The following is a 12,071-nucleotide window of genomic DNA, read 5'->3' as shown; positions in this document are numbered from 1 at the left end:
ACAGCAGACAGAATCGCAAATCGACCACGTTCTGATTGATGGACGGCACTTCTCCGACATTATCGACGTCAGGACCAATCGTGGTGCTAACATCGACTCTGACCACTATCTGGTGATGGTCAAACTGCGCCCAAAACTCTCCGTCGTTAACAACGTACGGAACTGAACTCATAAAGATGGGTCCGGAAAGGCTGGCCATTTGTCTTCACCGGCTGATAGGCACAATCTGTGAAACAGAACAGCTACCGGAGGATTGGAAGGAAAGGGTAATATACCCCATCTACAAGAAAGGCGACAAGTTAGATTGTGTGAACTTTCGAGCGATCACCATTCTAAATGCGGCCTACAAAGTATTCCAGATCATCTTTCGTCGTCTGTCACCTGTAGTAAACGAGTTCGTGGGAAGTTACAAGCCGGCTTCGTTGACGGTCGATCGACAACGGACTAGATCTTTACTGTACGGCAAATCCTCCAAAAATGTCGTGAATACCCAATGCACCACCTTTTTATCGATTTCAAAGCGGCTTACATCAGTATCGACCACTTAGAGCTATGAAAAATCATGGACGAGAACAGCTTTCCCGGGAAGCTCACGAGACTGATAAGAGCGACGATGGAAGGTGTGCAAAATTGTGTGAAGGTTTCAGGCGAACACTCCAGTTCGTTTGGATCCAATCGGGACTACGACAATGTGATGGACTTTCGTGCCTGTTGTTCAATATTGCGCTAGAAGGTGTTATGCGGAGAGCCGGGCTTAACAGCCGGTGTACGATTTTCACGAGATCCAGTCAATTTGTTTGCTTCGCGGATGATATGGACATCGTCGGCCAAACATTTGAAAAGGTGGCAGACCTGTACACCCGCCTGAAACGCGAGGCATCAAAAGTTGGACTGGTGGTGAATGCGACCAAGACAAAGTACATAGTGGTTTCTGCGTTCGTGTACATACACGTTACATCCCAAGTAACCACGAAGCTTTATATGAATACTTTATGTTTGCTCTATAGTATGCCATTAGATTTTGTTTTAAAGTGACATAACCTTTAAGAGATTTATAAAGCATAATTAAAGTAGGAAAGGGCCCTACAACAACCAAATTAATGCAATACTTGGTAAAGCAGTTTTAATGCACAAGCCCTACTAAAGCATTTATGTTTGTATATTTAGGGTTCATGATGTATATTAGCTTAAAACAATGTATGTTTAGGGCTTGCGTTAAAAATAAACAAAACAATGAATCCATTGACTACCTTTCAATGGGTTTTTTTACCAGCTTAATGATTTTTTTTGTTGGAATCAGGATTCGAACCCACAACTAGGATGATGGTGCGCTGGATGCCTGGCGCGTTGGTGTCCTGTGCTAAAGCTGTTGATGTAATAAGGTAGGATAAAAGTTCCTTATAAACGAAGCCATTGTGTGTGTCAACATTACTATTCGCCCAGTTATTACGATTAGAAAGAATTCTCTTCGGCGATTGATTTCCTTTCCTCACCAAATGAAACACAATAGAAATAATTTGATCACCATTCTTTCTCGTAGAGGAAATAACAGAACTTAATCCACAAAACAAAGACGTAGCGCATTAAACAGATTTCGGGGGAGAGAAATTGATCGACATTTCTTCTCGCTCCTTATGAATAAAAGAGTCTCATAGATAAAATACAACAATTTTGAATGAATACTTATATCCTTAGATCATGAAATGGGGGTTCGAGATGAAAGAAAATCATTTAATTATTCTTCCATATTCCACAAAGCGTAATGAGCGAGTGCGAACGTGATCGATCGTCTTACTTATTTATTACAGACACAGATAACAGATGTTTATGCTAGAACAAACATCTTCTGAAAACTTGTGTAAATATTCAAACTAAGACACGTTGAAAACACTAGCGCCGCCACACAACGGATTGCTGCAATCAGTGGTGAATATAGGTATCTTGAAATGTTTCATATTCACCACAGACATCACCATGGGAACTTATCGATAACAGCGCCACCACGTTGTTGCTACTTGTGTTGCCACTTCACCATTATTTGTTTTACACAGTTTTACAATCGGACATAAACATCTGTTATCTGTGTTACAGATTTGAGTGCGTTTAATGAGGTTATGTTATCTTGTATGACAGCATAACTGTATATTCACTCTAAACGCTTAGCATAATGCTATACTAAAATAATGCTACAAAGCATTTGCATCATTGCTTGACAGTTATTGAATAAATGCATGATAACATTATTAATGCAAAAAATGTTGACATTCGACCAAATTAATGCAATGGTATAATGCTTGTGGTTACTTGGGATGTCACCAACTCCACTTAAAAATTGCTGGTTGAAAATATAAACAAAGATCAGCTGTTCCCAGCAAAATCATATGGCAGTATTTTCAACCAGCAAATTTTCGCATGTGTTCGTGACACCGCTCGGCGAGAGCTCAATGCTAGCTGGTGGGGCCGTGGACGATGCTTGAGGAGGACCTGCAAGCACTTGGAGTCTTCGAACGTCGGGTGCTTAGGACGATCTTCGGCGGTATGCAGGAAAACAGTGTGTGGCGGCGAAGGATGAACCACTAGCTCGCCCAACTCTACGGCTAACCCAGTATCCAGAAGGTGGCTAAATCTGGAAGGATACGATGGGCAGGGCATGTTGCAAGAATGTCGCACAGCAACCCTGCAAAAATGGTGTTCGCTTCGGATCCGGTCGGTACAAGAAGGCGTGGAGCGCAGCGAGCTAGGTGGGCGGATCAAGTGCGTATCGATTTGACGAGTGTGGGGCAGAACCGAGAACCACGAACTTGATCCATTTTGCCTTTGGAAGAAAGCGCGCATTCTGGAGAAACGTCCTTTCTTCCATTCTTGCCACGTTTAGTGGCAAATTTCAAACCCCACTCTTTTGGAAGGAAGTTATGAATTCAGAGATTCAACCTTCCTTTTGTTCATAGCTGCAATCATGTTTAGTGGATAAATGAAAGAGGAAGAAACCTTCTAAGATGTTTTGTTTTCCAAGAAGGATTATCGCCGCTAGTTTTCACTAGTGATCCTTTATAAGAGAGATACGCGGAAGCTGACATTTCTGTCAAAGTGTGAGCCAATCGAGCCAATCGAGCAGCGAGAGCTGTCAAAGCGTGAGCCAAACGAACATGCGTTATGTTCGTTTTGAACTTTTCTTGAGGAGTAATGTAATCCGCTTGAAATTATTTCGGTGAAAGTTGTTTTGCATAGAGCAAATAATATGAAACATTTACCTTTTTTGAATGTTTGTCAATGCGATATTTAGTTAATGATTTTTTCTGCTGTTTATTAGTTTGGAAATGTAGCTCAAAGATCTATAACGAAACAAAATACACTTTTTAGCAATGAGAAAGCTATATCCGTGTTACAATATTATTCTCGACGCCAAGCAAACTCAGCACTGCTGGTTTGATGCCAAATCATTCCATTTTACTTCCGCTAATCTCTCATATAAAGGATCACTAGTTTTCACTAACGGGTCCAACGAAAAATAGAAGACACGGGTGCAAAGAACACGGAAAAAAAATTCCGTGGTTTAAATTACTATTTTAGCTGACTACGCCCATTCTTGAAACTACCATGGAATTTCAGCCCAATTTACTATATTAACGGTACATCCCACCACATTACTGGTACGTTTGACAGAAATAATTTACAACAATCTGATTTCGACTACAGGCATGGTAAAATCAAGCGCATTTCTGGTCTGTCGGTGCGAATGCTTAAGTTAAGCCCAACCTAGTCTTTTGTTAAAATTTCAGGTCAATCGGTGCACCAGAAGCTGAGATTCAAGCCTTCGAAACGTGATTATTTTTATCAAAAAAAAAAGGCCAATGCTAACTACAAAATTTTTGTCTGTAAGAGAAACAAGCAAAAAAAAACAATGTATTGGTTCGTTTATACTGCAGTGTCGGCAAAAGCATAGAAGCATTCAAGCTCGTTTCAGTTTCGTTTCACTCTTTGCATGATTATGTTTTCCAATAAGAAAACTTGAAAAGAGTCGAAAGCTTACGCACATTCGATCCACATATCTTATGCTATACACTATACCGGCGCGAAACGGAGAGAAAAATAACTCTCTACTCGAGACCGGCTCTTATTTCTCTGCAACAAACCCATTTCATTCATAGTGAGTTGAGAAGCAACGGATAGTGAGTTTCCGATTGTCGAGCGGTGAAGACGTGTCTACGTTACTATTCGCGTCGTAATTTTCTTCTTTCCGAACTCTTTGTTTTGTTCCATCGAATATGTTTATACGCAAACGGTATCTTCGCGTACTCCGCTAGTGTTTTATCAAGTGTTCGTTTCACAGTGAGAACCAATCACCGGTTACTCGTTTTGGAGACAGTGGCTTCTGAGCGATCTTAAAAGTCTAGGTAATTAACCATTGAAGGCACGTGTGAGTGTAATTCTGTTCGAATTGATAAGCGCATGCAATATCCAATTGAACGTTGGAATAAAATCAGCTTTCATCAGTGTGTCGTCACGTGGAAAGATAAGAAATTCTGTTGTAATTGTGAAGTGTGAAAATTATGTAATGTTTTATATCAAATTTGAACATTCTCCTCAATGCATCCAAGAACGCAACGCAGAAGAATGAAACACAACGAAACGCAGACAATACAACCTTATCGCCAGCATGTTGGTCTTTAAAGTTAATACTCGTGAGCATCGTATAGTGATTGTTATTTAAGATGATTGTGGTGACTTTCGTGATTGATTGAAAAACTGCAGCTGAAAAGAGTGGAGTGTCGAAGCGATTATTACTATGTGTTGGCTGCTGTGAATCGGTTCTCGACGCTACGTTTGAAACTTGTTTAAGTGCCTCCCCATACCAGAGCGAGCCGGTATACAATAACCTCGCAGTTATGGATCAACTAAGGGTTATTTTTCGGAACAAAATATGAATTGAAATCATGGTGACGTTGTACAAACCAAAATAAACTCCCTAGCACTGAAATAGTTTTCATGAGTACACCTTAAATTTCATGGTTATTTGCTGTTGGTTTCAAGTCCATCCCACAGATGTGGATCATTGAGAAAGGAGGACCTTCATTATGAATCAAACAGACTCATATTATGGATTAACACACCACAATACACGCAAGTCTAAAACAAAGTGGATAAGATTAGAAGAAGAAAATTGAACGTTTTATTACACTTTATGAGGCTTATGTGACATATGGCATCATGGAGCTGAGTGAATTTCGAAATTATTTATCATGTCAACATTGTAACTTAGCTATCTATGACTGATTTGAGTTCTGATTCGAATCGCCAGACGCTTTGAAGGCCGGACACTGATTATTTTAACATTTTCACATTTTTAATAATAATATATTTTTTTATAATAGCGTTTTGATTCACATTACGGACACTTAAAGCCTCAGTGAAGTGTAATTCATCAAAAGGCATATAAAATAAATAATTGTGTATGATTCCTTAGCGTTATCGAGCCCTCAAAACATTTCCCTTTTGAATGGTGGGTGATGATTTTGATTCCGCAACATGAACTAATTTAAATAAATGGAGATGTGTGGACTTCTCATGATTCTTATTCCGGACGAGTCCTCACTTTTGCCTCATATTCCGGACCGGACACATTGATTCGAATTCAGGACGGCTCATGAAAATCAAGAATGGAAAGTCAAACCTTCTATTTGAATCGAGAAACCACTGAAGAAAGGTCTAAGGCAGATGGGAATCACAAATTTTTGTAGGTATCTACGGATAATGCTCATTAAAACGAGTCATGAAAATAAGAACTTTAAAACGGCAAAAATTGAAACATTTCGCGTGAAATGTTTCCCATACAAATTAGAGTGTCCGGAATTTGAAGCTGTCCGTAATATGAATTAAAACGTACATATGCACAAATTTTATTTTTTTCTGTAAAGCGAAGTATGCACTCCAACAGAAAAGTAATCGCCTATCTCGATGCGTGGGAAATTTCTTGCAAGAAATGCTCAAGAAAATCTTTTTTCTTTGATCGCAGTTCGCAGTTGAAAAGAAATGTCAATTCAAATGGAGCTCACTGTAGGAAATTTCTTGGGCAGAAATTTTTACTTTTCTTGAGCCGAACAGCATACCTAGCTTAATACGTATGCACACAACTATTCTTTAACTTCGAGTGTACGTTATAAGTGTTAATGTATCGCAGTAGACTGAAATTTATTAAAATAAAAATAAATAACGAAATGCGTTCCGATACTCTACACATTTCAGTATTTGTTGGACTGAATCTTACGGTTCCCATTAAAGAAAAAAAAAACGATTAATTTTAATGGGAAATAGTTTTAAATGAAAAGTAAACTATCGTGTCCGGTTTCTGTGAAGTGGAAATAGTGGTTATCAAAAATAAGTATATCGATTATTCTCTCAACCCAAAATCTCTCGGTATTCTCTCTCTTCCTCACCAATATTGTCGTAAACAAAGAGAGCTCCACCTACACTGAAACGAATTTTATTGTTGAAATTACTGAATCCATGGTAAAATCACAGACAAACAGACGTCACACTCTCATCATTGTCCATCGACCACCTTTTTAACGGTCGATTCAAAAATATGGTAGGTGGCCAATCCGCCACCCGCAGCGCTCGCATCGTTTTTGTTCGCGTTTGACGTTTGCACACTACCGCCATCTGTTGGCCCGTCGGCCAAATACAATAATTTTAGCATTGGGCGCACATGTCCCGGTGACTATGATTTTGATCGAGATTTGTTCTAAGTGTTACGTCTGTTAGTCTGTGGTAAAATTAAGAACTGCACCAACGATTTTCAACCGACTACATTATTCTGTCAACTCTACCAAAACATAGTCAACATCACTACACAAGAAAATATATTCGGTTTATTTAACCACAGTTGCAGTATTTATGACTAGAAAGATGCTTGGTTTGACAAGTTTCGCATTGTACTTTTGACCACACTGTGTTGTACGGTGGGTGTCACGGATTGAAATACAATGCTTTGTAGTGGATGCTACTATGGACATGGTCACATTTACTGCACTGCTCAGTAATTTGTACCAGATTATAGTAAACTTAACAGATTTTTGTAGTTGGTTGAAAATCGTTGGTACAGTTCTTAATTCTACCATGGAATCGGTAGATTATACAATAAAATTTGTTTGCGTGTACCTAATGGGGTCAGTTTGGCCCAATAAGCCAAATTTGGGTAAATGCATTATTCTCAAGCTTGGGTTGAATGAACTCAATTTTGCGTTGAATCAAACCAAATTGAAGCAAATTTTTCTTATGGCTTCAAAGGTAAAGTACCTAATGGAGGCCTTGAAAATTTAGCCAAATTTGGGTTATTGGGCTCAACTACGGGTTTGCGTTGAAACAACTCAGATTTGAGTAGATCCGCGTTGCCGTGTAGATGTGGTTGTGAACCTTAGAGGAAAACAATATGCACTCTGTCTCGAAAAACACCCAGAGTCCGGGTGTAATTTTTTCAAATTGGGTAATATTTCCACATGCATTTTGAGGAGTCTGGAAAGCGTGTGCAAGTTTATTTGAGGAAAACAAAAACAAACTGTGTATGACGAGCGTATGCTAGTCTACGTGTGTTCAAATGTCACTAAGCTCTATAGCCCAAAAGAGATCTTATTAAGGCTGATACAAATATTAATTTTCTTTTATGTCACCCCCCCCTTCAAAAATCCGAAAATTTTGAAGGGGAGAAAAAAAAAGATTCATAATTTTTTTGACATCAGTTAGGTTTTTTCCATTTTTAAAGTAAAAAAACAAGTAAAATAATGATTCAGAGGACGATTGAAAAAAGTTTAACAACTATCGTTTGAAATAAAAATTCGAAAAAAATAACTTTTTTTTTCATTTTTATTTTTTTGTTCCTTATTTATTTTTATCCCCCCCCTCGTACCTTCCAAGTGGTCTCGGACATAAAAGAAATTTAATATTTGTATCAGCCTAATGGTTATTTAGATAAATTTTCGGTGTCCAGATTAGGAACCAATACATAGGATTGTTTCGAAGGCCAAACGCACACGAGGATTAAATAAAAACTGAGCTTAATCCAGATCATTGGTAACGTGTGGGACCGAAATCCGTACACTTGGTTGAATTATCATTATTTTAATATAAAAACGAATAAATAAGCAGTTTCAAAATAACACATGTTATTACAATTACCTACCTTGATGGCTACAGCGTAGCGTCACGTCATTACCGAGCGTATTGTAGAGCTCCTTCTTCGTCGGCCTGGAGCGAAACTTCTCCAGTTGCATCGAACGTTTAGGGTCGCCAGGTCCTCTTCCATTGCGTACAGCCAGCTTATTCGTGGTCTTCCCCGAAGCCGCCGACCTCTACCGGGTTCCCTGCTGAATATTATTTTCGCAATTCTTTCTTCCTTGGGCTTGGGCTTGGGCTACACCACCAAGCCTGACTCTATCTCTACCTACAACCATGTACTTTGTTTTGGTAGAATTAATGGTCAGGCCTATCCTCGCTGTAACCCTACGCCAGATCTTCAAATAGCACCCTCGAGTGCAATGTTGAACAGTAAATTCGAAAGTGTGTCTCCCTGCTTCAACCCGTCTAACGTCACGAACGAGGTTGACACCTCGTCTGCGATCCGAACACTTGATTTCGAACCATCCAGCGTAGCACGTATCAGCATAATTAGTTTCGCCGGAAAACCATGTTCAGACATTATCTGCCACAGCTCATTTCTTTTCATTGAGTCGTACGAAAACCAGCTTGGTATTCGCCGACAAAGGACTCCTCGGGAGGTCTCAGTCTGTTAAACCGATTTTTTACGTCGAATTCAGCAGGGTAATTCCTCTGTAATTGGCACACTCCATTCTGTGCCCATTCTTGTAGATTGGGCGTATAAGGCCATCTAACCGGTGGGCACTTCTTCGTCCTCCCGTACCTTCAGAAGTACTCGGTGGATCTGACAAAGCTGCTGACATCCTCCGGAGATTTCCTATAGGAAGTCCTTCTGAGATTTCCTCTTGGAATTCCAAGGATTGCTCCGGGGATATCCTCCAAGAACTCCTCCGGGGATTTTTTTTCAGAATTCCTTAAAATAATCCAATAGCAATTCCTCCGATGATTTCGTTTAGGAATTCTTTCGGGGATTTTGTCCAGAAACTCTGGCGGGGTTTTCCACTAGGACTTCTTCCGGGGATTTCAATTCCTTACATGATGTTTTCAGAGAAATTATCCGGAGATTCCCTCCAATTTTTTTTTCCGGGGTATCCTCCAGGAATACCTCCGGCGATTTCCTCCAGAAATTGCTGTTGGGTTTGTTTTTTCAGGAATTCTCCAGGGATTTCGCTTCAGGAATCAATCCGGGATTTTTTTTTTTAGGAATTCCTCCGGAGATTCCTCTCAGGAGCTCTTCTGGAGGTTGTTTTTCGCTGGCGATTTGCTCGAGAAGTTAATCCGGGGATTTCTCCAAGGAATTCTACCGGAGATTTTTCAAGAATTCCTCCGCTGATGTCCCAGAAGAACTACTCCGGGGATTTTGTCCAGGAATTCCTCATGGGATTTCCAATAGCAATTCTTCCAGGGATTTCGTCCAGCGATTCTTCCGGGAATTTTTTCCAGATTTTTTTCTAGGATTTTTTTTTCAGACCCAGATTTTTTTCAGGGATTTTCTCCAGGAATTTCTCTGAGGATTTGCACTAGGAATTGCGCCGGGGATTTCCTTCAGGAATTTCTTCAGAGTTCTTCCAGGATTAGTTTCGCAGTTGCTCCTGGAATTTTTCCAGAGGACTTCTAGAAATTTTTCCGAGTTTCCTTCAGGATATTTGCTGAAAATTCTTTCGGAGGTTGTCCGAGAGTTTTATCGTAGTTACTACGGGAATTCCTTCCGAGCTCCACCGGGAATTGATTCGGGCTTCTTCCATGGATTTTTAAGAATTTCTTTCAGTGCTCCTTTAGACATTCTTCGGATAAAAACTATTCGCAGTTCCTCCAGCAATTGCTCCAGGTCTTCTAGTAATTGCTCTAGCAAGTCCTCCAAAATAATCTTCAGAGTTCCTCATGGAATTTCTTCGGAGTTCCTCCAGGAATTCTTTCGGAGCTCCACCGGGAATTCTGGAAATTCTTCGAATAGTTCTCTATATTTTCTCCAGGAAATCCTTCAGAGTTCTTCAGGACATTTCTTAAGACTTGCTCCGGCAATTCCTCTGGACATCCTCCGGAGTTCCTCCAGGGTTTTTTTTTATTCCGTCCAAAAATTCTTCTGGATCTCCTCCGCAAATTTCTCTGGATTTCATCAAACAATTCCTTAGAAGTTTACATGTACACAACGAAACACTTGTCAAATGTTCAAATTAAAATAGAAACTGCGAAAAGAAACCACGTGCTCCGGTGGGGATCGCACACACGACCACTATTCGCTAAACGGGGAGTCGTGGGTTTGATCCCCACCGGAGCACGTGGTTTCTTTTCGCAGTTTTCTATTTCAATTTGTACATATGCTACGTGTTTCATCGTGTACATGTAAACTTCAAAACGTCAAAACCTTATAACAGCAAGCATCCTTAGGTGGGAATTGCCTACAACTTGATCATCAATTAACTGTACAACTTACTCCGGATTTCCACCGGGACTTCTTCCATAAATTCCTCTGGAGTTACTACAGCGATTCTTCCGGATTTCATCCATTAATTCCCGGAAAGTTCCTCCGGAGCTCCATTGTAAAATCCTTCGAATTTTCTCCTTAGCTTCTGCAGGAATTTCTGCGGAGTTCCACAAGCAATTACCCCAGAGTTCCTCCATGAACGCCTCCCGAGTTCCTCCAGAAATGCATACGGAGTTTCTCCAGGAACGCCTCCGGAATTGCTGGAATTCCCTGGAAGTTTCTCCAGGAAATCCTTTCTTTCAGAAAGGAATCCCTGGATTTCTTCCAGCAATTCCTCTAGTTTTTATCCAGCAATTCCTCTAGCTTTCATCCAGCAATTCCTCGGAAGTTCTACCGGAATTCCACCGGGAATAGCTCCAAAGTTCTTCCTTAAATTCTTCCGGAGTTTCTCTAGAAATTTCTCTGAATTTGTTACAGAAATTCCTCAGTAGTTCCTTTAGAGCTCCACCGGAAATTCCTTCGGATTTCCTTCATAGATCTTCCAGGAATTTCTTCGGAGTTCCTCAATCATTAACCATGGAGTACTTACAAGAACGCTTTAGGAGTACCTCCACCGAATTCTCCGGAGTTCCTTCATGATTTTTTCAGATATCCTCCAGGAATTCCTTCAGAGTCCCTCCAGGAAGTCCTTTGGAGATCCACCGATGATTCCTTCAGATTTTCTTTGGAGTTCCTCCAGGAATTCTTCAGGGGTTTATTTCGGAATTCCTCAGGATTTTCTATGAGAATTCCTTCAGACTTCCTTCGGGAAATACTCCAGAGTTCCTCCGGGAACACCTCCAGAGTGGATTTGGGAATTCCTCCATAATGAATCTGGAATTTCCTCCAAAGTATGCAGCAAGAATATTACATTTTTATCATTATTATTAGTTTCTGGAGTTTTAATATATCTTTTGTATGTTAATATCGAGACGTGAATCTTGATCACAAGCTACGAACCCTCGCGCTAACAAAACACCTTCCTGTGAAAACCATGAACATGCAGAGGTGATCTCGGTCTTTAGTAGCAATAGACGTCAAACTAACATTACTTCCCTTCTCCGATGACCGTAAGGACGTGCCCGGCTCCGTTGATAACATGCTAAGTTTGTACAATGTACAATTTCGAAGACTCCAAACTTAGTAATGTTAATAATAATAATAATTTACAATGTGCATAGAAGATAGTATGCTAGAGTGGTTCAAAAAATTGTTTTTGCTACACACCGCTCATTCGATTCATGATCAAATTATGAGTGTCCTCCCAAAATTTGAGCTCAAAATTCTGGTAAATTTTCAATACGTCGTCCGTTTTATGTGAAGTGTTTCGGGAAAATGAGTCACCCACTATGAAGTAGCTAAGCATCCATACTTTCAGACACGCAATAGTTTTTCTTGTGTCTCTTTGCCCCTAGAGGTGAAAATTCCATTTCCATTTTTCATTATAATTTATCAA

The 12,071-nt window shown here is 40.0% G+C and overlaps 1 protein-coding gene across 3 annotated transcripts in view; it reads left to right on the top strand.

The window, feature by feature from the left end:
* Window positions 1-4,151: 4,151 nt before the first annotated feature.
* Window positions 4,152-12,071, top strand: part of LOC5579338 (integrin alpha-PS1) — a 218,235-nt gene continuing 210,315 nt past the window's right edge. For 2 of the 3 annotated variants that reach the window (XM_021848422.1, XM_021848420.1), the window contains exon 1: window positions 4,152-4,394. The gene's annotated coding sequence lies outside the window, so the exon portion shown is untranslated. Of the gene's footprint in view, window positions 4,395-4,505; window positions 4,683-12,071 lie in introns of those variants that run through there. The other variant, XM_021848421.1, reaches the window with a different exon arrangement.

The sequence above is a fragment of the Aedes aegypti genome, chromosome 1, assembly GCF_002204515.2.
Source record: "Aedes aegypti strain LVP_AGWG chromosome 1, AaegL5.0 Primary Assembly, whole genome shotgun sequence".
Lineage (NCBI taxonomy): Eukaryota > Metazoa > Arthropoda > Insecta > Diptera > Culicidae > Aedes > Aedes aegypti.
This window is presented reverse-complemented; position numbering and strand designations above follow the sequence as displayed.